We start from the raw sequence: 23,919 nt of genomic DNA, 5'->3' as shown, positions 1-23,919 counted from the left end.
GATGGCAGCTGGCTTAATAAATGTTTGACAACAAAAATGCTGTACTTTATTTACTACAGTCAAATAGGACAGTGCATACTAAATTGCTGCATTTCTTATTTTGATTTCAGAAAGTTGGCAACCCTCCCCACAACAAGGTGTAGTGAATTTCCTGATAGTGAGTGTCATTTCAAGACAAAAATAAATAAAAATACATTTTTGTTATAATCTTTAATTAGCCAAATTGAAAGGTCAGTGATGCACTAGTTAAAATAGCATTATGGTAGCAGAGGAAACCTGATTATTGATGAATGTAAAGTAAGTCTGATTAAAATGTTCATGCATTAAACACTGCAGTATTTAGGGCAGACTGAATTGATGTTATGTTTAATTTTCTACCTGTTGATGGAGATATATATATATATATATATATATATATATATTTTTTTTTTAAAGGCAGGAGCTACTTATGGCTTTGCTTAATTTGTACCTCGTCAAAGAAATTTGTTGCAGTGAGGCAAATATCTTGAATGTTTCGTATCATCTATGAGTAGAATTTGATGCAAGTATAAAAAAAATGGAAGGTTACAGAAGGAAAACCCGTGGTTAGGCCATGATCAAAACTGTAAACTGATCACAAATAAAAACAAAAAAAAAAAGAAATGAGGCACAGGGGTAAGTAGAGAGTGGTGGAATTTTTAATAAAAACACATTGTTAAAAATCTACAAAATAAATAAATAAATAAATAAACAAGCAAACAGGAACTAAACATGTAAACTAAAAATATCCTGAAAATGCAAACAGACAAATCAAAGAAAATGAACAGAGACTAACAGAGGAAACCCAGCAAACAGGAACTTGGCATAAGCTAATTCTAAATGCGGACAAAGGGGAAAAAAAAGAGTGAGAGGAACATAAATCGAGGGGCTTGAAAACTCACAACAGACAAAGATACTTACTGAAACTAAGAGAAACAAAACAAACTAACATAGAGGGAGACTGAGAACAGAGCTGGATAGAGGGAGTGGCTGTATGAACACAGGGACATGGGGAGGGTAAAAAAACAAAGAAGCACATGAAGACAGATACTGAATGAATATATCAAGCATGAGATAAAAAACATTAGGCTTAAAAGAATGTGACATCTCCTAACAGAAACTCAGGTGGAGAATCTAATACAAAATATGAGGTTGGTGGTCAGCCAAGCCACGTGCCATCCAGCACATGAAATATACCAAACTTAAAAAAAAAAAAAGCTGTATTTTGTCATCTTAGTCCTCACCCTCATCAAGCACTGGGTCTCAGTGTTTTTTCAGTCCTTTTTATAAGTCTTTCATACACTAATAAACATACATCACATCAGGAAATAGTATTAGCCCAGGCTATTGCTCTGAATAGAAATTAAAATGCCTAGGTGTCATAAAACTACTTCTATCAATAGGAGACAGGAATAACAGCAAAAACATAAACAATCATTAAAAATATTGAAACAAGAATTGCTTACTGTGAGCACGACGCCCTCTTTTAAGCAGTGCAGAAAAAGCAGCATCTCATGTACCTCCCACTCTGAATCTGACTCCAGGCAATGTGCACAAAGGACAGTCTTTGTCACAGAGGGGGGTAGGCTATGGCAGATGTCAGTCCACCCCTCTCTATGCCCCTCCTTTTATTACAGACTGCAGTCTACATATATGTGGTTTTGCAAAATTTGTTAGCCCCCACTTTCATCCTGTTCTTCAGTGTTCGGGACCCCACAGAACCACTACAGTGTGATTTGGGTGGTGGGTACTTCTTAGCGCTGCAGTGACCACTGATGTTTGTTTGTTTGTTTGTTTTCTTATCAGGAGCTTTAAATTGCATTTGTCTTTTTTCTTGTGAGGACACCTTTTAATACTATTAAAACAATTAAAACTTATTAAAACTAGTGTAATTCTGGTCAAGGGATCCCTTGGGATCAGGGTTCAGGGGATCAGCCTTTTACAATATTCTCCCAATCCAGCTCTCAATTGAAATGACAAATATTTATTTTTATAAACACGTCAATAATTCCATCTTTTTCTAAAAATTTCGACCTAGTGTTATTGCAAAACCTGTAATACACACCTGGTATTCCAACAAGTCATTGTCCGGTATTTCTGCCACCATTATTGCAACATACGTTTAAATGCCTCCCTGAGCCTAAAACTATCCAAATCCAACTGCTTACCTTAAAGGAATTCAATGTAAGAATTGGCTTTTGTTGTCTCCTGGGCACCTCCTACCTGCTGCTAAGTGTAATTCACTGAAATCAATACTGTCCTTAAATGAAGTCTCACACACATCTCTCTCTCCCTTGCTCACTCACTCACTCACGACTGGCTTTTGCATAAACTCTCCCTGTCTTGCTCTCACAGACAAACACACACCACTCTCTCTCTCTTTCTCACTCATTTACTCATCGAGTGATGTTACCAAAGTAGCGAATGGCCCCCCGGGCTCCAACCAATGTTGAGGAATGTGTGTAATGGAATAAAGTAATGTTGACTACACGATAAAATCCGTATATCGCTCATAATACACACTGGACTGTGTTATTACAATAGCTGTTATAACCACAGCAACCAGCAGTAAAGCACTTATTGCCAGAATTGATGTTCAATGCTAAAAACTGAGCTAATCCAGCTAAAGTAAGCAGGCGCTACCACTCGCCCTATGTCAGTAACTCTATAAACCTTATTATAACACTATCCTCAACAAAGCTTGGGTTCCACTGACACAAAGTGTAACTTCAGTAATTTAATCCACATAGAGATAGTCAAAAAGCACTTGTTACCAAGTTGTCTAAAGCAAAAAGTGAGCTAATGCTAAAGTCAGCAGCTGCAAACCCAGGCTCACTGCTCAGTAATTCTCAGAAATTGATGATAAGAGTTTATAATTCTCAGAATCATATTTGTCTATTTTACTTTCAATGCCGTGGCCCAAAAACTGTCATACTAACTAGCACCACAACACATGAAAAAATGGCAACAAATATTTACTGCTCCAACTTGTGTACTCCTGTCTGTTTCAGCTCACTCTACTGCATAAACCAGCAGAGGACATGGTGTAGCCACTACAGAGGCTCTATTCTCCCTATTAGAGCTTCGTGGAACATCATTTAGAAGCTGTAATTTTAAGGTAGAAATACTACAGTGTTCATTTAACACTGGGCATTGTACTAACCCTCTTACAGGTGGCTTTAGTAGCACTTATGGGTGCATTTCATAATCAAATCACCCAAAAAACTGACAATGGTATATTGCTCCAACTTGGCATGTATTACACATTTCAAGTGTGATATCAGTCTAAAATTATGCTCTGGCTCTAATGAGTCATTTCAATACAGGCTGTTAAATTCTACAGCAGATGCACCTGAGCCTAAGGTCTTTAGGCACCAAGCAGTGTGCTGTATAACTGTTCTCTGGAGTTTTATAACTCCATTTCATATTTCTGAGATGTAACCACTTTTGTTAATCGCAATGAACCCTTTGTCCTAATATGTTTAAAAGAGTAGAGAACACACTCACACATCTCTTAAACAATGACTCTTTATGGAAGAAAACGTGTTTTTTTTTATGGCATCGCTCCTTTACCTTTAGAAACACCTTTATTTTTAACAGTGTATTTCTCCTGCATCACCACCAAATTTCTCATTAACACCCTTTGTTGAAACATTATAGAAGACAATGAGGATGTGTACAAAGGTTTGGCTTTAGTGGCTTTGATGCATAGCATTAAAAATTGCTGGGAGCTCTGGACTTGTGTTCTGTTATTTAAAGCTTTGTGGTTTCATGAGTTTGCGGAACCTAAGGGCTTAACTTAGCCAAAATGTTTAGAAGCTGATTTCCTGCTAACATGACATATGGTTAACCCTTCAGTCCTACTGCAGCAGTGTCTATATTATAAGTTTAAACTTATCCATACGCTGCCAGACAAAATGTCACCATTGTGGTCAGCTCACTGTCTGCGAGGAGTTTGGTGTGTCCTCCCCGTGTCCGTTTCCTCCAACAGTCCAAAACACATTTTGATAGGTGGATTGATTACTTAAAAGTCTGAGGTGTGAGTGTATGAATAAATGTGTGAGTGTGTGTCTCCCCTGTGAAGGACTGCCCCCTCCAGGGTGTGTTTCTGCCTTGCGCCCAGTGATTTTGAGTAGGCTCCGGACCAACCATATATATATATCTCAGAGGCGAATACTCTAAGACTGCAAGGGAAGCTCAGCTTCCCCTAAAATGTCAAAAAATAAGTGATCAAATATATACTGTTGTGTGTACATGTCATTGAATAAATATGCACTACAACACACTCAACTTTTGTTCAGAATCAGCTTCTTATCACTGGTAAAGATGCGGCTTTCCTCTCAATCATTCCCGCAGCTTCACAATGCTTTAAACAGTGAGGACGCTGAGCGTCCACAGAGATCAATAGCGAAGCAGCGAAGTGCAGCGAAACGAGACGAGTCATTGGATAAATGCTGGGCTTTGTCCCGCCCATCGGACGCTCAGCGTCTCTGGGGGTCTATGGGGCAGTGGGTCGGCCTCGGGGGAATTTAGCTGAGCTTCCCTTGCAGTCTTAGAGCAATCGCCTCTGCTCAGATCAGTATCTGGTAACGAGAGACAAACAGGTTTGTTTTCACAGTAAAATCTTTAATGTTTTGTTTTAGACAGAACATTACCTCAATATCTACATTTATTGTCAGAGTTTGCAGGTATTTCATAGTTTTTAAACTGTAAAGTACAAAGAGAATTCGTGTTTGTGTAAAATTACTCACTATGTTGAAATCTTTGCTGTCTCTCCACTACTGGGTTGCAACGAATGCCTTGGGCACTGAGTTGTCACTCAAAAACTCATCAGCCAATGGGAAGGCACCACTGAAGTCCCGCCCACGCGAGAGCTTTGTGCCAAAACTGCTCGCAAAACTCAGGGATCAGGCGGCCAAAACTTAGTGCAGATTAGTGCAGTAGTCTAAGCACTGGCTCTACGTCTGGGAGATATGTTTCAATCCCTGGTGATGCCTCAGTCATGTGAGGCCAGTATTCACAATTGTATTCACTCTGTCTGCTTGGGTGTTGATCTGCTTTAAGAGATATTGTTATTTAGTATTCATGAAAATGAATGCTCAGCCATGGTGGTGACTGCTTATTTCTCTCATGATCTATCTTCCAGCTGGTAGCCAAAACAACATGGACATCAACAAAGATAAAGCATGATTTTCAAAGGACCGGTTTCTTTCAAGTTTGGGGAGAAATGTGGGATGAATGAATAAATGTATGAATGATTGAATGAATGAGTGAATGAACCAACCAAATAACCAACCAACCAACCAACCCTGTGTTACCAAAAATGCTCAGAAATGCTTTCTTTTTTTAGTGCCATTTAAAAAAAGAAAACCTTCTGCTTTTCATTTACTGTTCTTAAAATGATTACTCACAGTTTAACATGTTTAGGCCTATGTAAGTTTTTTTTTTAAAAGAGTATTACATTAGGAAACATATTTTAAGGGCTCTCGTAAGGCTGGAAACACAGAAAGGAACAAGAGAAGGCGGATGCAAATGCGGGGATGATTTTACTGTAAAACAAAGGACTCAAAAAGACAAGCACTCAAAATGAATGACAAACGAGACAAGGGTCATGGCTAAGTAAACTCAAGGATGATGGGGAGAACCTGTCTAATGATCTACTCTTAGTTCCTTGCATTAGGAAATATACTACAGGAGTATAGTGCTAGTAACCTCTCCCCTATAGCCTCTGCTGTCTGTTCTACATGACATACAGCCATAAACAAACCAGAAGATCATTCACACACATTCACTTAACTTGCTTGCTTCCTTAAAGGAATCATTGGTACCTCTCTCCCCTGCCTTCAGGAATTATACAGCTCCCATCTCCTACGAAAAGCCCTCTGCTTGACAGGTGATCCCACACACCCACTACACAGCTTCTTCAGCCTGCTGCCATCAGGACGGAGACTGCGTAGTCTCAGGGCTAGGACCAGGAGACTGAGGGATAGCTCCATCCATCAGGCTGTGAGAATGCTGAACTCTCTCCCTGCTCTCCCCCCACTCCCACTGCTGCCCCCCCCCACACACACACACACTACTCAGCAACCTAATCAATTACCACCAATACCCATTTTAACCAGCCTCCAGGATTCATATCCCTGTATTTGCACTATTGTTGGCACCGGGTCTGTTTATATTGGTACTGTCACTTAAGCTCCCCATCAGACCTATCTGTGACTTTTTCAGTAGGTATGCACTTGTTCACTTTATTTAATTGTTATACGATTATCTTGCACTATTGTCTACTCTGCCTTGTACATCCAGCATCCTACCTCCTCCTATTACGATTATTTTGCACTACTGTTCACTCTGCCCTGTACATCCAGTATCCTACCTCCTTCTATTACAATTTTTTTGCACTATTGTTTAGATTGCCTTGTACATCCATTATCCTACCTCCAAATCAGGTTATTGTCTTCAGTCAGTGTTCCATTGTCTCATGTATGTCTATCAGTGAGCTGCTGGTATCGTATGTCCTGCACTTGTCTTCTGTTGTCCTTCACGTGTCTTCTGTTTGTTGGCTTTCATATATTTATATACTTAGCTTAGTTGAATTAAGTCTATTTTTTGTTAAATGTTACTGCATCTTGGAGAGGAGAGTAATGTAATTTCAGTCCTTTTTATGTCCTGTACATATGCAGAATTGACAATAAAACTCTTGACTTGACTTGACTCTTGAATACGAACATGGTGTATGTGGGTAGAAGGTGTAGTGAGTTTCCTGATGGAGCGTGTCATTTCAAGACAAAAATAAAGAAAAAACATCAATTCAATGCCTGTTACAACCTTTAATTAACCAAATGGCTTGGCCTAAGTTTTACCTCATCAAAGAAATTAGCTGCTATGAGACAATTACCCCAGACCCCCCAAGTTAATTAGTCTCTAGTGACGGCCCTCACCTAAAAGTAACAAAAATAGAAGCCTGAAAACCAAAAAGCCAAACAAACAGGAAAAGAGATATTAAATACATAAATTAAAAGACAGAACAAAATTAAATGAATAAACAGTCAGAGAAACACTATGAAGACATAGGTACACATGAAAATGTACAAACTTGGGAATACATGAGACAAGTCAATCAACTATATTTCCAAACACAGGTGGGGAACAAATCTGTTCCCAAATAAGGCAGAATGAGAGTTGGGGACCAGATTTAATATGCATAGGGTGATTTGGCTGGGTAAATGCATGAAAGCCTGAGCAGATCACCCTACTAAGGGCTGGCTGGGCTGTCTCACAGAGACACCAATCAGCTTAATGTATGGCTGGCTGGTCACTGTAGCTAGGGACAAGCCTATAAATTTGTTTAAAAAGTGGCCAGGGGACTGCACTGGAAATGGGCCTGGAAGACACACTCAAACAAACCCTCCTTCCCCTCATTTTTTGGCAGAACTCTGGCTGCACCCAAATACACTGGAAAATTCCAGCTTGGATGTGCTGGAGCCTGTCTCTCCATGTCACTGCACCCTCTTGTTCATCAACACTAGGAGCAAACACGAGAGGACAAGCACTCAAAATACTGGACACAGGATAAGGGCTTAAAATGGGGATTAACCCTTGCACAATAAACAAAGAACATGGTTAAGGTAACACAAGGATGTAGGGAGCACATGGCTAATGACCACTTCTGTTTATTCTAATTGCACATTTCTGTTTATTCAAGAGTATTACCTAATGAAACATATCTTTAAAAGACTTTTATTCTAAACACTAAAATTAGTTTATTATAGACCTTAGTGAGGTCTTTGTATGACATATATTCTCACAAACCACACCTTTATTTATTATTTAAAAAATCTGGTAAGTTTTTAATGCTCATTGGGATTATATTTAAAAGTGTTAAAAATGGTTTTGGTATCAATGTTGAGTCTGTGCCCACGTTGCTGAAATAATGGCCTCTGCTCCTCTGGGAAGAGCTTGAGACATTTCTGTGTGCATTTGATATAATTCAGATCCGGGTTCTTTAGTAAGGTTGGATGACACTAGCCCAGCTCATCCCAGGGGTACAGCACCAGTGGCGGATGCTGGTCTTTCAAGGAGGGGAAGCTCAGTTTTGGCCTACATCATAAAATGTGTCGGTTTATTTATACATAGATTCTACCCTCCGTTCCTTTTCAAGAAAATGATCTGTACCCTGTCGTACCAACAAGGCGTCTTTTCCAGGGACTTGACTAGTGTCCTCTCAATGTCCAGCAGAGCTAGGCTGCTTAAACGGCCTTGGCCCATGTGAAGTGTGTCCGCCTGTGAGTGCTTTGTGACGGTGGAGGGGCTCAGCAGCACCCGCTGGACAGAAACTGCGATACAAGTCAGAAAGAGTGATAGAAGTCAGTCTCCAAACACAAGCAGCTACAAAAAACCCACCAGAAATAGAAGCTCGATTTGTCACTAGTCGTTTTTAACAAAGAAAATGCCGCTAAGAGGTTTAAGAAAGTCTCCGGTTCAACTCAGAACAGAATGAAAATGTAATGCGCCCACGGACCTTTACACCAACGAATCGCTGATTTGCTCATTTCTGTCAATCAAAAAGGGATTCAGCCTCAGACAGATCATCCAATCATCATGCAGAAGCTGAGCGTCCGGGCCAGCCGAGGCCAGCCCACTGCCCCATAGACCCCCAGAGACGCTGAGCGTCCGATGGGCGGGACAAAGCCCAGCATTTATCCAATGACTCATCTCGTTTCCCTGCACTTCGCTGCTTCGCTATTGAACTCTGTGGGCGCTCAGCGTCCTCACTGTTTAAAGCACAGTGAAACTGCAGGAATGATTGAGAGGAAAGCCGTGTCTTTACCAGTGATAAGAAGCTGATTCTGAACAAAAGTTGAGCGCGTTGTAGTGCATATTTATTCAATGATATGTACACACAACAGTATATATTTGATCACTTATTTTTTGACACATATATGCTGACATGTATGTTGCTGTTGCTCCTATGAGGTTTATAGACACATCCACAATCACAAATGCTTCTTAGATTAAATCAACAGATTCAATGGCCTCAGATGACCAGAATAATTACTCAAATACATTGTCACTGTCAGCATAAAAAACTTTGACTAGCTAGCAGAGAACTAAATGAAAACCTTCTTGACTTTAGACTGTGCAAAATCTGTAAAATTAGAAATTGGTAGATTTAATGAACCTTAATAAAGAAGGGATTTATTCCATGTACTTCTGAATAATTCCTCAAAAAAAAAAAAAAAAAAAAAAAAAAAAAATGCCATATATATATATATGTGTGTGTGTGTGTGTGTGTGTGTGTGTGTGTTTCAATTCCAAATTAATTCTGAAAAAAACATCAATGTAAGGCATTCACCCAGCCTGATTAAGATGGGTTCATATATATGTGACAATATCCAGGATTTGTACAATATATAATTCATCCATTTGTATTAATGCTAGTGTGATGTTTGCTGAAAAGGAAAAATCAGCCTTAACCAGCATGAAAAACTACCCTTAAACCTAACCCTAACCTAGAAATCCAATAGTGAGAGTAGAGCGTCAATACTCTTTTCCCAAAAGAGTGTACAGCACCCATTCTATAATTTTTGTGTAACACTTCATATTAAGGGTGCATAAACTGACAGTTATTAAGATATTACTCATCAAGAAACAATAAAGTATCAAGCAGGAAAAAAATTACTAAGTCATATATTAATAACTGTAACTATTAATATTTACTCAATTCTCCTGTGAATATCTATAGTTTGTTAGACAAACACAGTTGCCAGGCATTACTTCAGTATCAAATACATATACTGGTATGTGTATGTTCTGTATTCTACAACAGTTTCAAATATTTCAGTGTTATAAAGTCTAATTTTGGATAGATAAATATGGTAACCCTTTGGAAATAAGATGACAGGATGGAACAGGAGACTGGCATAATAGGGCTGAATATTCCAAAATGCTGTGAGCAGTGGCTATATAAAACAACATAATTAATATGTTAATTCCTAGTAAATATTTATTAATTAAAGAAAGTTTTTATTACCTTTATATTTATACATTGGTACATGCATTAGGTAATGCTGAGTAAATTAAATTTACAATATTAGTACATGACTTATAACATGGGACTGACTCCAAATTAATATCTGCAACAGCAAAAATATATAAATATACCCACTTATGGAGCAGGAATAGAGCAATATGCTCATCACTTTTCATGCTTTTCAACATTCAGAAGTCTCTCCACCATCCAAAGGCACCCAGCCATTTCTCATGCGACACACAAAGAAACGGCCTGACCCATACTGTCCGAGACCTTTAGATTGTTCCCCATTTACTGAGCTAGGCCTATGTACAAACACTGGAGCTTTTTCCAATGTGTAAACAAAGAAATATCCTCTTTTTTGTTTTTTGATTAAAACATTGCCTTTAAGTATCTTTCACTAAAACTGACCATCATGGTGTACCCCTTGTCTTTTTTGACGTTTCATCTTTTACTGTTTCCTAATCCCATATTATGCAACACTAGGTGTAGCCCATCGTTTGGCAAAAAGGATTTTGTGCAATACAACCATTAGTCCTTCATCTGTGGCAGTTTCTGAAGGTCTAACACCTTAAATTAATACTAAAACAACTTAGAATGTGACATTGTAATCAACAACTGAATTTGGTTACTTACAAATAAAACCATTTGTAAATTGACACATTTTGTAAAACATAATTAAACAAAAATCTGCAGCTTGCTCATTCTCTTGTTCATTGTATTTTGTATATATAAACATATTTTTAATTTAATACATGGTTCAATTGGGACAATTTGGGACAGAGGCATGTTCACCATTGTTTTACTTAATATTTTATATAATAACACATTTTAGTCTTTTGGGAACTGAAGATCCTAAGATTATAAATGTTGAATTTTTATTCATTCTTCATTGATATAAGACATCAGCTGATCAACAATATGTAGCACCTGTTGTCTGATTCTTCTCTACATGCTGTGCCATTTGCAAAAGGTCTGGACTAGATGGCAGCACGTGTCTTTTTAAAATCTCAACATACACCTCAACATCAATAGCACCTTCACATATATGCAAATTACCCCCTGCTCTGGGCACTGACATGCCTTGCACTGATAAGCCTTTAATACCCCTTTCATATTTTACACAAATAACTCAGTGTTTGTTTGTTTGTTTGTTTGTTTTTAAAAGCAAGGATGAAACACAGACATATCTGACCACAATACACATTCCCACTGACTTCTGGATCATATGAGATGTGCGTTCACCCAGAAAAAACTGCAGCACTTCTACACAGCCCTGACATTTGTTATTCTCCTTGTGTATACGAGTTAGACTTTGCTTTTCATGCTGCAGCAGTGGACTGTAGTGAAAATGGTTAACTGAAGTATTCCTAGGCCCATGTGGCTATGTTTATCAGAGTAACATTCTCATGCGATTCTCAGGCAATGCTAATTAAAGGCTCAAAGGTCACAATCCACTTTTGTTTCCTGCTTTGCCCTTCAGAAACTTTTCACTATATTATGTGCCATACATTGGGACAGACCTCATTTCCTTACTATCTTGCATTAAAAAAGTTCTTTTTTAGCTGTTTGACAATTTTATTTAAGTTTGGCACAAAGTTGTGCACAAAACATATTTCCTTGCAAAGACTTGTTTAAACCATTTATCTTTTCTTCATTATATGTTACATGTCTTTTGAAGTATATCCTGAAAAACATGAGCATGTTGTACATAATAATAAATGAATTTTATTGATTTATTCATTTTCTATTTTATTCACACCTATGGACACTTTTGAATAGTCAACCAACCTAGCAACTTGTGTTTTTGGACTGTAGGAGCAAACCTGAGCAGCTGGAGGAAACCCATGCAGATACAGGGAGAACACACCAAACTCCTCATAGACAGTATCTTGATCCAGGGTTGAATCACACACCCCCAGGACAACTGAGTTGTGTTACAGCAACACTACGTGTCCCATGCCACCCTATTAAATGGTTGTTTTGACTGGAAATCCAATACTGTATTTTGCACAGTAAAGTAATGCCTGCAATGTTGGGCCTGATCAGTGCTGGGGGGCATTGTAAAGGCATTAAATATTTAGAATACAAAACATAAGTAACTGTATTGTACAGTTACAGAGAAAAAAATTGTATTCAGAATACAGTTACATTGGTGAAATTAATGGATTATATGAAAGTATTTATCTAATTAGGGTGGCACTGTGGATATTGGTGTGTTAACCCCGTGTTCACGTCGGTTTCCTCCATGTGCTCCGGTTTTGTCCCAGGGTCCAGAAACACATTTTGGTAGGTGGACTGGCTCTAGCTTTTGCCTACGTCCAGTAAGCAGCTGAAACTTTAGGCATTCTTAACACGGATTTTGCAAAATACTGAGGGATCTTGTTCTCTCCCTCTAAGATAGCAGGGGACTACCCCCGACCCTGCTCAGCCTGCTCCTGTATTCACTAACAGACGTAATGAACTAGGATGTATAGGAATTTCTTCATGGCATAATCATAAAACCTGTGAAACATTATGTATTCTACATATGAAAACTTTAGATTTTCTTTTATTAATAAATTCTTTCTTTAAGAAGTACATTTTTCAAGGTCACCTTTTGTTGCTTCATGTACCACAGTTTGAGAAGCTTTACACTTTACAGTAAGTGCAAAGAATCAGGTAGAGGTGCAGTATAGACCTGACAATTACTATTGTTTAATCAGCACAGGATTCCTGCTTCCTTCAGATTCAGCCAGATCTCTCTACTCAATCTACTCAAGATTGTTAAAGAGGTCTGAACACAAGCTATTTAAATAATGTGGTTACAGGCAGAAATAAGGACAAACAGGAAATGAAAAGTTGGCCCGGGGCAGACTGCATGGCTTTCAGAAATAAATTAGATTTTCTTATATATTAGATTTCAAAAAATGAGCAAATGACGTGATATCGAGTGAATGTCAGTGTAATTACACCAATAGCAAATTTGTACAACAGGCTTTTTGGAGAATTCAAGCTCTATAGACCCATATAGAAACAATTCTGGCAATTTGGGCAGACAAAAATGACCATCTTATTGACAAACTAAATCAAACAAACCACTTTCCATTTAAAGCTTGGAATGGAATCTTGTATGTATACTCTGCAGGTGTTCTGGTAATTACATTATTTCACACACACACACACACAAACCCCAAATAGCAGAAAAACAACAGTGATTTATCAAATTACCTTGTGGCTTAGGGTAACCTAGGTACAACCAACCAATATCTCCTATTTTTAGGCCTTAAGACCAGAACAGAATAAATATTGTGTTAAATTTGCCATAAATTATAAAGTGGTGCCAGTTGGCTTTTGTTACACTATGTGTAGTATTGTTGACAGGGGTGTGGGCTGACTTGGAACAGTCACTGCTTGAAATATATTTGTGTTTTCACAAACCTAGGGAAAGATGTCTCCATCCCCGAGGATTGTAGGAGTTTTATATATATAATTTTTCCTTTTCTCTTTCTTTTTTTAGTTGTTTTGCTGAGTTGGTGCCAATTGGAAAAGTAAAACCATACATAATATGTCAGGAGGTGTTTTTGACCAGTGTCGCAAACTATCTGTATATTTTACATTTAAATATTTTATCTTAATGTTATGAGCAAGAATCTTTGAGGTCTGAACAGCAGGGGCGTGCCTAGACTGTGAGACCCAGTGCTTAGCCCCAAGAAAATTTTGCTTTATGAAATCTTTACCAAATGTTTGTAAGATAAAACCCAGCAAGAAATCACAGCTTACTATGAGGGGATTTGCTTTAATAGGACAAGCCTACTAAAAATATATAAATTAATATGTTGGGTGCACATGAAAATTTATTATGAGATTACTTTATGTGAGTGCTTAACTAATACACTCACAATAACATAATGGCAACAAAAACACAGGGCATTTTTGTCGCATTCAGAAAAAAAACTGCAGTACCTTGCATTTGTGTTAAATACAATAAACCACGGGGGAATTACACTCAGTCAAAGTCAGTTATGGGCTGGACCACAAAAGCTTTAATGAATAGCATATCAGCAACTCCTTTATTTGTTTCAATTTATCCACAGGGTGCATGGTAATTCACAATTTCAACATATAAAATGGATAAACATGTGCAATCTGTTACATTGTTATATGGTTTTATCCTATTTACCCTCACAAACATACATAACATGGAGTTTTTTTAAACAGAACACTGCGTAATTAATGGTGCTTGTCAAAATGATTTGTAACAAACACACTACAAATAAACTGAAGTTCTCTCAGACATAACATCACTTATTAAAGTAAGGTTAAAAGAGTAGCCCAGTGCAGTTTGTCTAGGAAGGGCCTTTGACTCCTGGCCTTTGACTTTTTTGGCTGCAGCACTAAATGATGGACAGCTAACTCTGGCTAAATATGTGACAACCACTTATAATTATATTATTATACATTATATTATATTATAATTATATAATTATATTATCGTGCCACAATTATAAATAAAGTTCTGACAGACATTTGTGAAAAATTTCACAAATCAGAAAAATGTTTTTTTGTGTCAGCTTTAATTTTAATACATGGCAATAATTCCCAATATTTGCCCTAAATATTGAAGTTCTGTATTGTGACACATGAAAACATGAGTAGAAGCATAAAACACAGTAAAATACACCAAACTGTGTTTGTGAAATTTTCACAAATTGAGCACTGCTTAATCAAACAAAGTTTTATGAATTTTGGATGTCATTTGTATTGAACATCACGTGCCAAAATGAAATATGTTTATTTTACATTTTGTTTCACTTTCCTTGCTCGTGGTACAAAAGCCACTGACGGACAAAATAAGAACTGTGAGTTTTCACAAATCAGCCTGGTTGGTTTGAACCTGGTTTCATTCATATGAATGCTTTACTTCTGAAGTAATAAGCTTTAGAAAATTAAACGCTGGTGTGTAATATAGGTGAATTATGGCATGGAAAGCGATGTCATGAGAATTCACAAATCAGGAACAGCAAAATGCACCAGTGATTACGGATGTATGTGACTACATTAAGGAGTTACAGCAGCTAGAAGGTTGAATCGCTAACCATAAGCCAACTTTACTGCTGTGATCTCAGGAGGGGATGACCAGGGCCATTTTACATACATAGTGGTTAAAGTTTATCAAACGTTTTTAAAAAACATTTATTAAAAAAAATTCCAATTATTTGCAGCTTTATTGAAATTTCCTGGTCACTATCTATTTATAGGGTGTGATATGTTCAACCACATTATTCATGGTCCATTAATACCTTTATGTCTGATCTTAATCCAGTGGATTTATGGTGTTCTTTTAATCCAAATCTTAGAAAGTATTCTTTTTACTCTTCGCAACACAAATACTGTTCAAGGATTGATTATATGTTGGTCTCACATGACATGCTAGGTGGTTCTGATCCTCATTTCAGACCACTCTTCTCTCTGGTGCAAATACACTTTCCTTCCAGCTAGACCACAGGCCTGAAGATGGAGATTTAATGATAGTCTTTCAACTCATCCGGGATTTTTAGAGCAACTCAAGCAGGGTCTACAGGAAATTCTGTGCATTAATAAAGCAACATTTGATAACCCCCAAATATTATGGGAGACTACTTTTTTTGTATATTTTTAAAAGGGTAACTGCACTGCCTATTAATCCATGCTAAATGCTATGAGATATTGATGCTTCAGAGCTATAGAATTGGAGATTGACATTAAAACAATGGAAGCAGAACAATTATGTATTCCATCTGAGGAAAATTTCCATCTGAGGAAAAAACTTGCCTCTTTGAGAAGAGAATTTCATTCTGTTTCAAGCTGTGTTTTCCATTCAGTACACCAAGCAAAAACACTATATTCATTGGGAAAGAATCAGCAAATGATTAGCACTTAGATTGAAAGAAAATGAATCTAAAGCCACAATCCGTAACAAGTAATCAAAATATTTTAAATAAAATTTTCATAAATTTCTTTGGAGTATAATTCAAACCTGATTTGCTCTTGGACCGAGATGCGGTGTTGCTCAACAAGAAAATATCATCTCAGCAAGAAAAAATGCTCGGTCAACGCTTGATTTTGGAGGAGCTTAGAAGTGTAGAGGGGTAGTCCCTCTGAACCTTATGGAGTTATATGGAATAAGATGGAACCTTTGATTCACTTGCTGGACAAATTTCAGTAGTGAAAATGTGAAAACATTCTCCCTGAAACGATTTTCTATTTTTAATGATTCCCCTAAATTTATTGACAAACTAAATTCTTTGATATCTACATTCCTATGGAATGGGAAGCATGCCAGAATCAGACAGCCCACCCTACAACAGTGGAAAAACATGGTCGTCTTTCTTTGCCTAATCTGAAACTGTATTTTCTGTCCTTTCAGATAAGGGCCCTGGCTTGAATATGGACTCATGTGTTCCTTGTAGACCTGTTGAGGAGGCTTTGGTTAAAACTCACAGGCTTCAAGACTTGTTTTGTCCTGGTATTGGTAAAAAGAATACAAATTTCAATAAAAAAAATTGGGAATATTAAATATTAAACTACATTAAATGTAATGTGTCTTGTAAGTTTAATTTTACCCATTATGGCATAACTGTAACTTTACAGCCCTTCATAAATCCCCTCAGGAGGAATATCTTAGCGATTTGTCTGATGATTCTGGTTTGTGTACATACTTAACTATAAAAGAAAACATTTCTATCTCAAACTCAGATTGGCCATGTAAGCATACGGAGTACCTTGGGGTAAGCCAAGTCCACTACATCCATTGTCAGAATGGTTTAATCGACAAACTTTTTGGAATAAGTATCAGATGACAGCTCCATGAATAGGGGCTTCATCAAAATGAGGGACAAGAAGATATTTGAGTGAGGTTTTGCTTTGATCAGAATTTTTCCAGAAGTCTATATTAAAAACACAATTTTATCAAAACCTTTGATGTACTATTTATTTGTTTCTGTCATATATATATTTGTTTCTGTTCTTAATTTTTTGACAAGGAAGTAAATATAAGTTGTGTGGTCTTGAGTTTTGCACAGTGCTGTACATACGCACTAAAATATGAAGCTCAGGTCGTGCTATGAGTGGATCTAATGTGTCAAGAGAAGAGAAAGGGACGGAGAGTCAGGGGAGTCTGTTAAAAGTCTGCGGTGCAGGGACAGCGGCACAATCCAGCACTCTGACGCACACTGTGCTACATGAACAACCAGCCGAAATATTGTTCATTTAGACACCCAAACCCCACTCCCCCTCACCAACAATTTCCATTACTCTTTTTTGCATTTCATCACTTTGGTATTGTAACTTTTCCACCTCGTTTATCAGTAATATTTAGGTGCATTTTGAATTTTGAGCCTTTTCTATTCAGGTTTTTATAAGTTGCAAAAACTTACACAAAAGAAATGTCCCTAGGCGAGAGTGAGTGTGTGTTGCCCTGCAAAGGACTGATGTGTTCCCACCTTGTGACCAGTGATTCCAGGTAGGCTCTGGACCCACCGCAACCCTGAACTGGATAAGTGGTTACAGACAATGAATGAATGAAAGCAACCTACAAAAAATATAAAACTCAAACTCAAGCTAAAGTTGCTGCTAAAAGTTATGCAATGTTCTCAAACTAGTAAGACATGAAAAACTACTCTGACCACTTTTGACTTGTCTTGGATCTAGAACATCACAAATGTTATTGTTACACTGACACCTTGTAGATTACATATCCAAGAGTGTATGAACACCTTTTCCTCTTTCTCATTCAATATTTCTTAGATTTTGACACACTTTGATTTTGATTTGATTGCATTCAGCCATGGCAGCCACATTTTAGGTTTTACTAATATTTTCCCATAATAAAATCACCAAATAAAGAGTAATGGTGCAATAAATTGTAAGGAAAGTAATTCTCTGTAGGAAATAACTTTAACATAAACAGACAACATTCAACAGAATGTGCCTTTTGATCAGAGGCAGATAGAGCCAAGATATGGTGGCTTCATCTGCCTGACCTTTAAAAACAAGTCAAATGTTGTAACAGATAACATTTTCTTTTCATTAGATAGCCAGTCAAAAAGTATTACCGCACTGGAGAACTTTGGAGTCTTGAGTGTTTTGGTCTCATTTCTGAATAAAAAATATTAACTCATATCTATATGTACCATTTCCAAATATTTTTATTCACCTTTATTTTATTTTTACAATAAGTAAGTTCAGATCTTTTAAGGTTCACCCAGAAGTATACAACAAGACAATAAGATCACCAGGCCCAAAACCTGAGGCTGGCAGTACCGTGGCAAGGGGTGTATAAAGCCTTGGTTTGAGGAGCACAGGAAATATGGAGTGATGGAGCCCCATTAAATTCATGGGTGACAGCTGACATCACTGTGTAGATTAGCCTCCATATTGGGGACATACACATTATTCAAAAGAATTCAAATAAATAAAATGTGGTGTTTAAATTGTTTTATTGTTTCTCTCAAGATTTGTAGTCCTCATTTAGACATTAAAAGTAGAGAAATATTAGTGTCACTGACATCTGTCACTCAGTAGATAAGCTCCGGGAAACTTGAACCTTATATCTCACTAAAAATTACTGTGTGAAATAAGAAAATTAGTGAAGCTTGTATATAACCTGTGTATGTATAACTCGGATTCAGACATGTTTTAGCCCCAATAGGGCACCCATACCGAAAAAGCCATGTGTATGCAACCCATGAATACATTTCTGGAAGTTGTCAGTTTAGCATTTCCTAACGCGAGGGGATGTAAGACAAGATATTGTTTCTAAATCAAGATTAAGACATTTTTTTTTTTCATTTATAATATGAATTTGGGCGGCACGGTGGCGCAGCAGGTAGTGTCGCAATCACACAACTCCAGGGGCCTGGAGGTTGTGGGTTCAATTCCTGCTCCAGGTGACTGTCTGTGAGGAGTTGGTGTGTTCTCCCTGTGTCCGCGTGGGTTTCCTCCGGGGGCTCTGGTTTCCTCCCACAGTCCAAAAACACATGTTGGTAGGTGGATTGGTGACTCCAAAGTGTCCGTAGGTGTGAATGTGTGTGTGTCTGTGTTGCCCTGTGAAGGACTGGCGCACCCTCCAGGGTGTATTGGACTGTATCTGGACTCACCGCGACCCTGAACTGGATAAGCGGTTACAGATAATGAATATGAATTTGAGGAAAACATATAATCAAATCTATCTAATATAATTTATTATACATCGGGGTTTAAGCATTTCATTCACAAACATATAAATGTAACTAGTATTAACAGTCATTGTCACAGGGACGTGAAGGGTGGACTTACGGAGGCGGACACACTCGCTACAACACAGACAGTTTAATAAAGAGATAACACAACAAACGAACTTGACGAGAAACACGAAATAAAACTACTTAGGATTGGGGTATGAAACAGGCAAGAGACCGAACGAGAACGAGAAACGAGCTAGAGAAACAAACACTCCAATAACAATAACAACACAAATCAGTATGAATGACTACGGCACGGCTTTACAGGGAGAAGGAAGGAAACAGAAGGAAACGACATGACTTGACTAGAACAGAGCAAAACAACAACACAAACACAATCACAAATGACCGATCACAGGAAGTGAGGGAAGAGGACTTAAATACACGAACTAACAAGAGGCACCTGACACAGATAATGAGGGACAATGACAAAGAGGCGGAACAAAGGTGGAGCTAGAGTGGAACGAGGGCAGAGATAGGAATAACAACAAACAGACAGAGTCACATGGAAGGGGAAAACAAACAAGAAAGTGCCAAGATGTGACAGTCATTCAAGTTTGAAACAATCAATCAAGCTTGAAAAATGCTGTTAAGAACAACTGAGACTCAAACAGTTTGCAACTGCTGAGAATTTATATACACACCATGCCATTCCACCGACTAGTTGTTATGAATATATAGTAGTTAGGTCTTTCCCTGGCAAAGTAATGAGTCAGGAGAAGCTGGGTTGTAAGCAGAAGAAATGTTTAATAGAAAAGAAGTACACAGTATCTCCTTAACATCATACCTTGTCTTCAAGCTGTTTAAGTCTCAACCCAAGCAGTCTGACAATATCTCAATAGTTCGTTGTTAACCTCCTGGTTAAGTACCAGAGGCTTCCCACAAAGGGAGCATGAAATTGTCCAAAATCTCTTGGTATTCAGAAGCATTAAGAGTTCCTTTCACAGAGCGCAGATCCTGAAAACCCCACACCATAATCCACCGTCTCTCCACCAAACTTGGAACAATGCTGGCAGACAAGTACCGCCCTCCTGACAACTGCCAAACCCAGACGCGTTCATCGAATTGCCAGCAGAGAAGCAGAAACCTGATTTCCACTGCTCTAGAGTCCAGTCCAGGCATGCTTTACAACATTGCATCTGACGATTTTCGTTGCACTTGGTGATGTAAGGCTTGAAAGCAGCTGCTTGGCCATGGGAACCCATTCCATTAAGCTTTCTACAACCTGATCTTGAGCTAATCTGAAGGCCACATTATGTTTGGAGATCTATAGTGATTGACTGCAGAAAGTTGGCCAATTCCCAATCACATCCACTTTTTTTATAATACCTCTGACAGTTGATTGTGGAATATTTAGTTGCAAGGACATTTCACGACTGGACTTGTTGCACAGGTGGCAAACTATCTCGGTTTATTGATTGTTGATTGCAGATTGTTTGAGCACCATCAATCAGAAACATTTATGCAAAGTGGTGCGCATTCTGTCTCACATGTTCACCCTTTTTTGGTGACTTTCCACAATTTTTTGTCTACAAACAGCAAAGCTTCCTGTAAGTTTGTAAGTAGACCCATGTTACAGTGAAAAACTTTCATAATATGTTTTCATCTTTGTCATTTCATCTGACATCAATATATGCAAACATATTGACATGACGGGCGGCACAGTGGCGCAGCAGGTAGTGTCGCAGTCACACAGCTCCAGGGACCTGGAGGTTGTGGGTTCCATTCCCGCTCCGGGTGACTGTCTGTGAGGAGTTGGTGTGTTCTCCCCGTGTCCGCGTGGGTTTCCTCCGGGTACATTGGGACTAGCACCCATTTCATGTGAATAATTAAATTCTTTTAATAGACAATTTATTTGTTCTGGACTTACGGGAACATGCTTAATGGTAATTTTTCCCCTTTTCTTTTCCTATGTTTTACTTCCACTGTTGCTGTCAGTGGAAGTTGACTGTACCTCAGGCTCATTTCTGAATTGCTTAAGAGAAAAGTAACATCTGAGGTCCCATTTCACCCTTTAACAAAACAAACAAACAAACAAATTGTCTCTTTTCTTCTCTGGCAGCTTGTCTTACTTCAGTTATTTTTCTAGAGTGTTCTTCCTCACCTGATCCAGCAGCTGAGAAGAATGCAGATTATAATACATTTCCTTTGATTGGAAGGTCTTATTTACCAAGGTTAGTGAACAGATGGTCATCCCACCAGGAATGTTTCAGCAGGAAGAATCGGGAGACTGGATCATCAGATGTTATTCACATGCATGTAGAGAACCACAAGTGGGCACAGCTTGCTCTTCAGCCCTTCGCCAGTTCAGCAGCCTTGGTTGCCATAAATTGTTATGAGTTTTATCATACCTGTTCAATCCTGCTGCCTACGCCAATTGGCCAATTGTTTTAAATATACAGTACCAATTAAAAAAGTTTGGACACATCTTCTCATTAGTTATTGGTGAAATAGGGCTATTCTCTGAACAGAACTGTGTACCAGCCCTACCTCTGCACAACTCAAGTTATAGTCTCAAACACGTTAAGAAGGCAAGTGGTTCTACAAACTAACTCTTGACAAGGCCACAGCAGTTCACTGAAAATTACATATTCATTTACAAAGAAATGAAATTGAACAAGAAGATGTCAAAACTTTTGACTGATTCTGTACATGCAACAATATGTGGAAAATGGCCCAAAACAAAGGAAACCCTCCCTGAATGGGTGTGTCCAAACATTTGACTGGTTCTGGAAGTCTAATGTGTATAATCATTAAACAGATATTTAGTCTTCCCATGTAATCTATCAGACACAGCAAATTCACTAGTGTTAAATTAACATTAAGGAGTGTTAATGATTGTTAAATTGTAACACTCAGTGTTAATTTAACAGTAACAGGTTGTTTTAACACACAGTTGAATTTGGTGTGCATGATAACTGGACTCTGGTCAGTTGAAGATATGCTGAACGTTAGTTCAGTAAAATGTGGTAATACCATGAAAATCCAACAGTGTACAATAAACCCATTCATAAAATTATTCATACAATGATATTATGTGCATAAAACATACAGTTAAAATTTGTGATATGTTGAGGTGGTTCTGGCCTCTGGTAAGGATGACCCCTGGACGACTTCTACTGGAGATTCACCTGGCAGAGCCAAATTGGAGGAGGCCCTGGGGTTGAAGCAGGACTCACTGGAGAGATAATACCTCCCGGCTGGCCTGGAAACACTTGATTCCCCAGGACAGGCTTGAGAAGGTTGCAGGACACAGAGACATCTGGACTTGTTTGTCTCCGTTTTGCCATGGAATGTACAAAACTTGCAAGATGAGATTTGATTAAACTCTGCTCCTTGTTTTATGTTATTCAATTTGTAGTCAGTTCCCTGATCTGGTTTGTGCTGCAGTAATCTGAAATATCTGCACAAAATGTGATCAGTGTTGTGGTTGGGGCAAAGTTCATCCAAAGCATACAGAGAGATAAAAATCCTAAAGGTCTCCTGCAGACACACTTGCATGCACACATACACATGTATAAGTTACAGCACCTCCTTGTTTCTACACTCATTGTACATTCTCTTAGCTCCAAAGTCCAGTAGCACTTTGTAGTTCTAGAATTACACACTGTAGTCCATTTATTGCTTTGCATATTTTATTTGCACCTTTGTGATGAGGTCAGTTAATCTGCCACATCACCAAGACTGTGGAATTTACATTAATGAAAGCATGCTTCTATTCCTACTTACTTTTTGTCTCTGGTCCTGTTCCTGGGGGAATGGAATGGATCCGGGAACTTGTAAAAGAGAAAAAGTAAGCAAGTAAAAAAAAACTATGTACATATGTAAATACTCACCTGTGAAGCAGGAACAAGATGTGCATTTAATATGTCAGCGGTTGTATTGTTGTGCATGAATATCCTCCTGCAGTTAACTTTGTTTCCCCTATGCCAGAGTTGGGTTACTCCAATTAGAAGAGGGGTGCGGTGAAATTATTAAAATGGGGGTGGTACACCCACAGTGGGGTAGTCCGGGTTGTCTGAGACTTAACAGGCTCTCAGATAAAGTAATTGGCTGCTGTAGCCAGGGAAGGTAGATGGGACTGTGGTACGGACAAACAAAGTCTGTTTAGTCCTAACCTGGTGTTTTTAATTATTTTCTTTTCTTTTTCTGGTAACTCTCTTATTGTGATATCATCACATGTGCTATTTTGAATAAATTATCACTGAGTTACTTTTGAGTGCTGTCTGCTTCTTGCTGAGTGAACCCTCACCTTTTCATCTGTGCTCTTCACAGTTCAATTCAACCATCATCACACCTATTCACCCCAAAAAGACCACCACAGAGATTTGTGTGATGGATCATTCTCAGCACTGCAGTGACACTGATGTGGCGGTGGTGTTAGCGTGTGTTATGATTATTTGAGTCGATCAGACACACCAGTGCTGCTGAAGTTTATAAAGCCCTCTGTTGTCAGTCTAGTGCTGGACTGAGAATAGTTTAGAATAGAACACACACTGTGCGGGAACAAATGAGTGACTCTCTCTGACAAGGTAGCTGTGTCTAACAGAGTGGATAATGAGAGGACAGTCTTAAAAACTCAAGCAGCGCTGCTGTGTCTGAAACAACAAAACACCACCGCCATGT

The 23,919-nt window shown here is 38.3% G+C and overlaps 1 protein-coding gene across 2 annotated transcripts in view; it reads right to left on the bottom strand.

Moving 5' to 3' along the window:
• LOC136676834 (chemerin-like receptor 1) overlaps positions 1-20,300 on the bottom strand; it is a 33,843-nt gene extending 13,543 nt beyond the window's left edge. The window contains exon 1 of one of the 2 annotated variants that reach the window (XM_066654085.1): positions 20,081-20,300. The gene's annotated coding sequence lies outside the window, so the exon portion shown is untranslated. Of the gene's footprint in view, positions 1-1,484; positions 1,546-20,080 lie in introns of those variants that run through there. The other variant, XM_066654086.1, reaches the window with a different exon arrangement.
• Positions 20,301-23,919: the final 3,619 nt, after the last annotated feature.

The sequence above is a fragment of the Hoplias malabaricus genome, chromosome X2 (genome assembly GCF_029633855.1).
Source record: "Hoplias malabaricus isolate fHopMal1 chromosome X2, fHopMal1.hap1, whole genome shotgun sequence".
Taxonomy (NCBI): Eukaryota; Metazoa; Chordata; class Actinopteri; order Characiformes; family Erythrinidae; genus Hoplias; species Hoplias malabaricus.
This window is presented reverse-complemented; position numbering and strand designations above follow the sequence as displayed.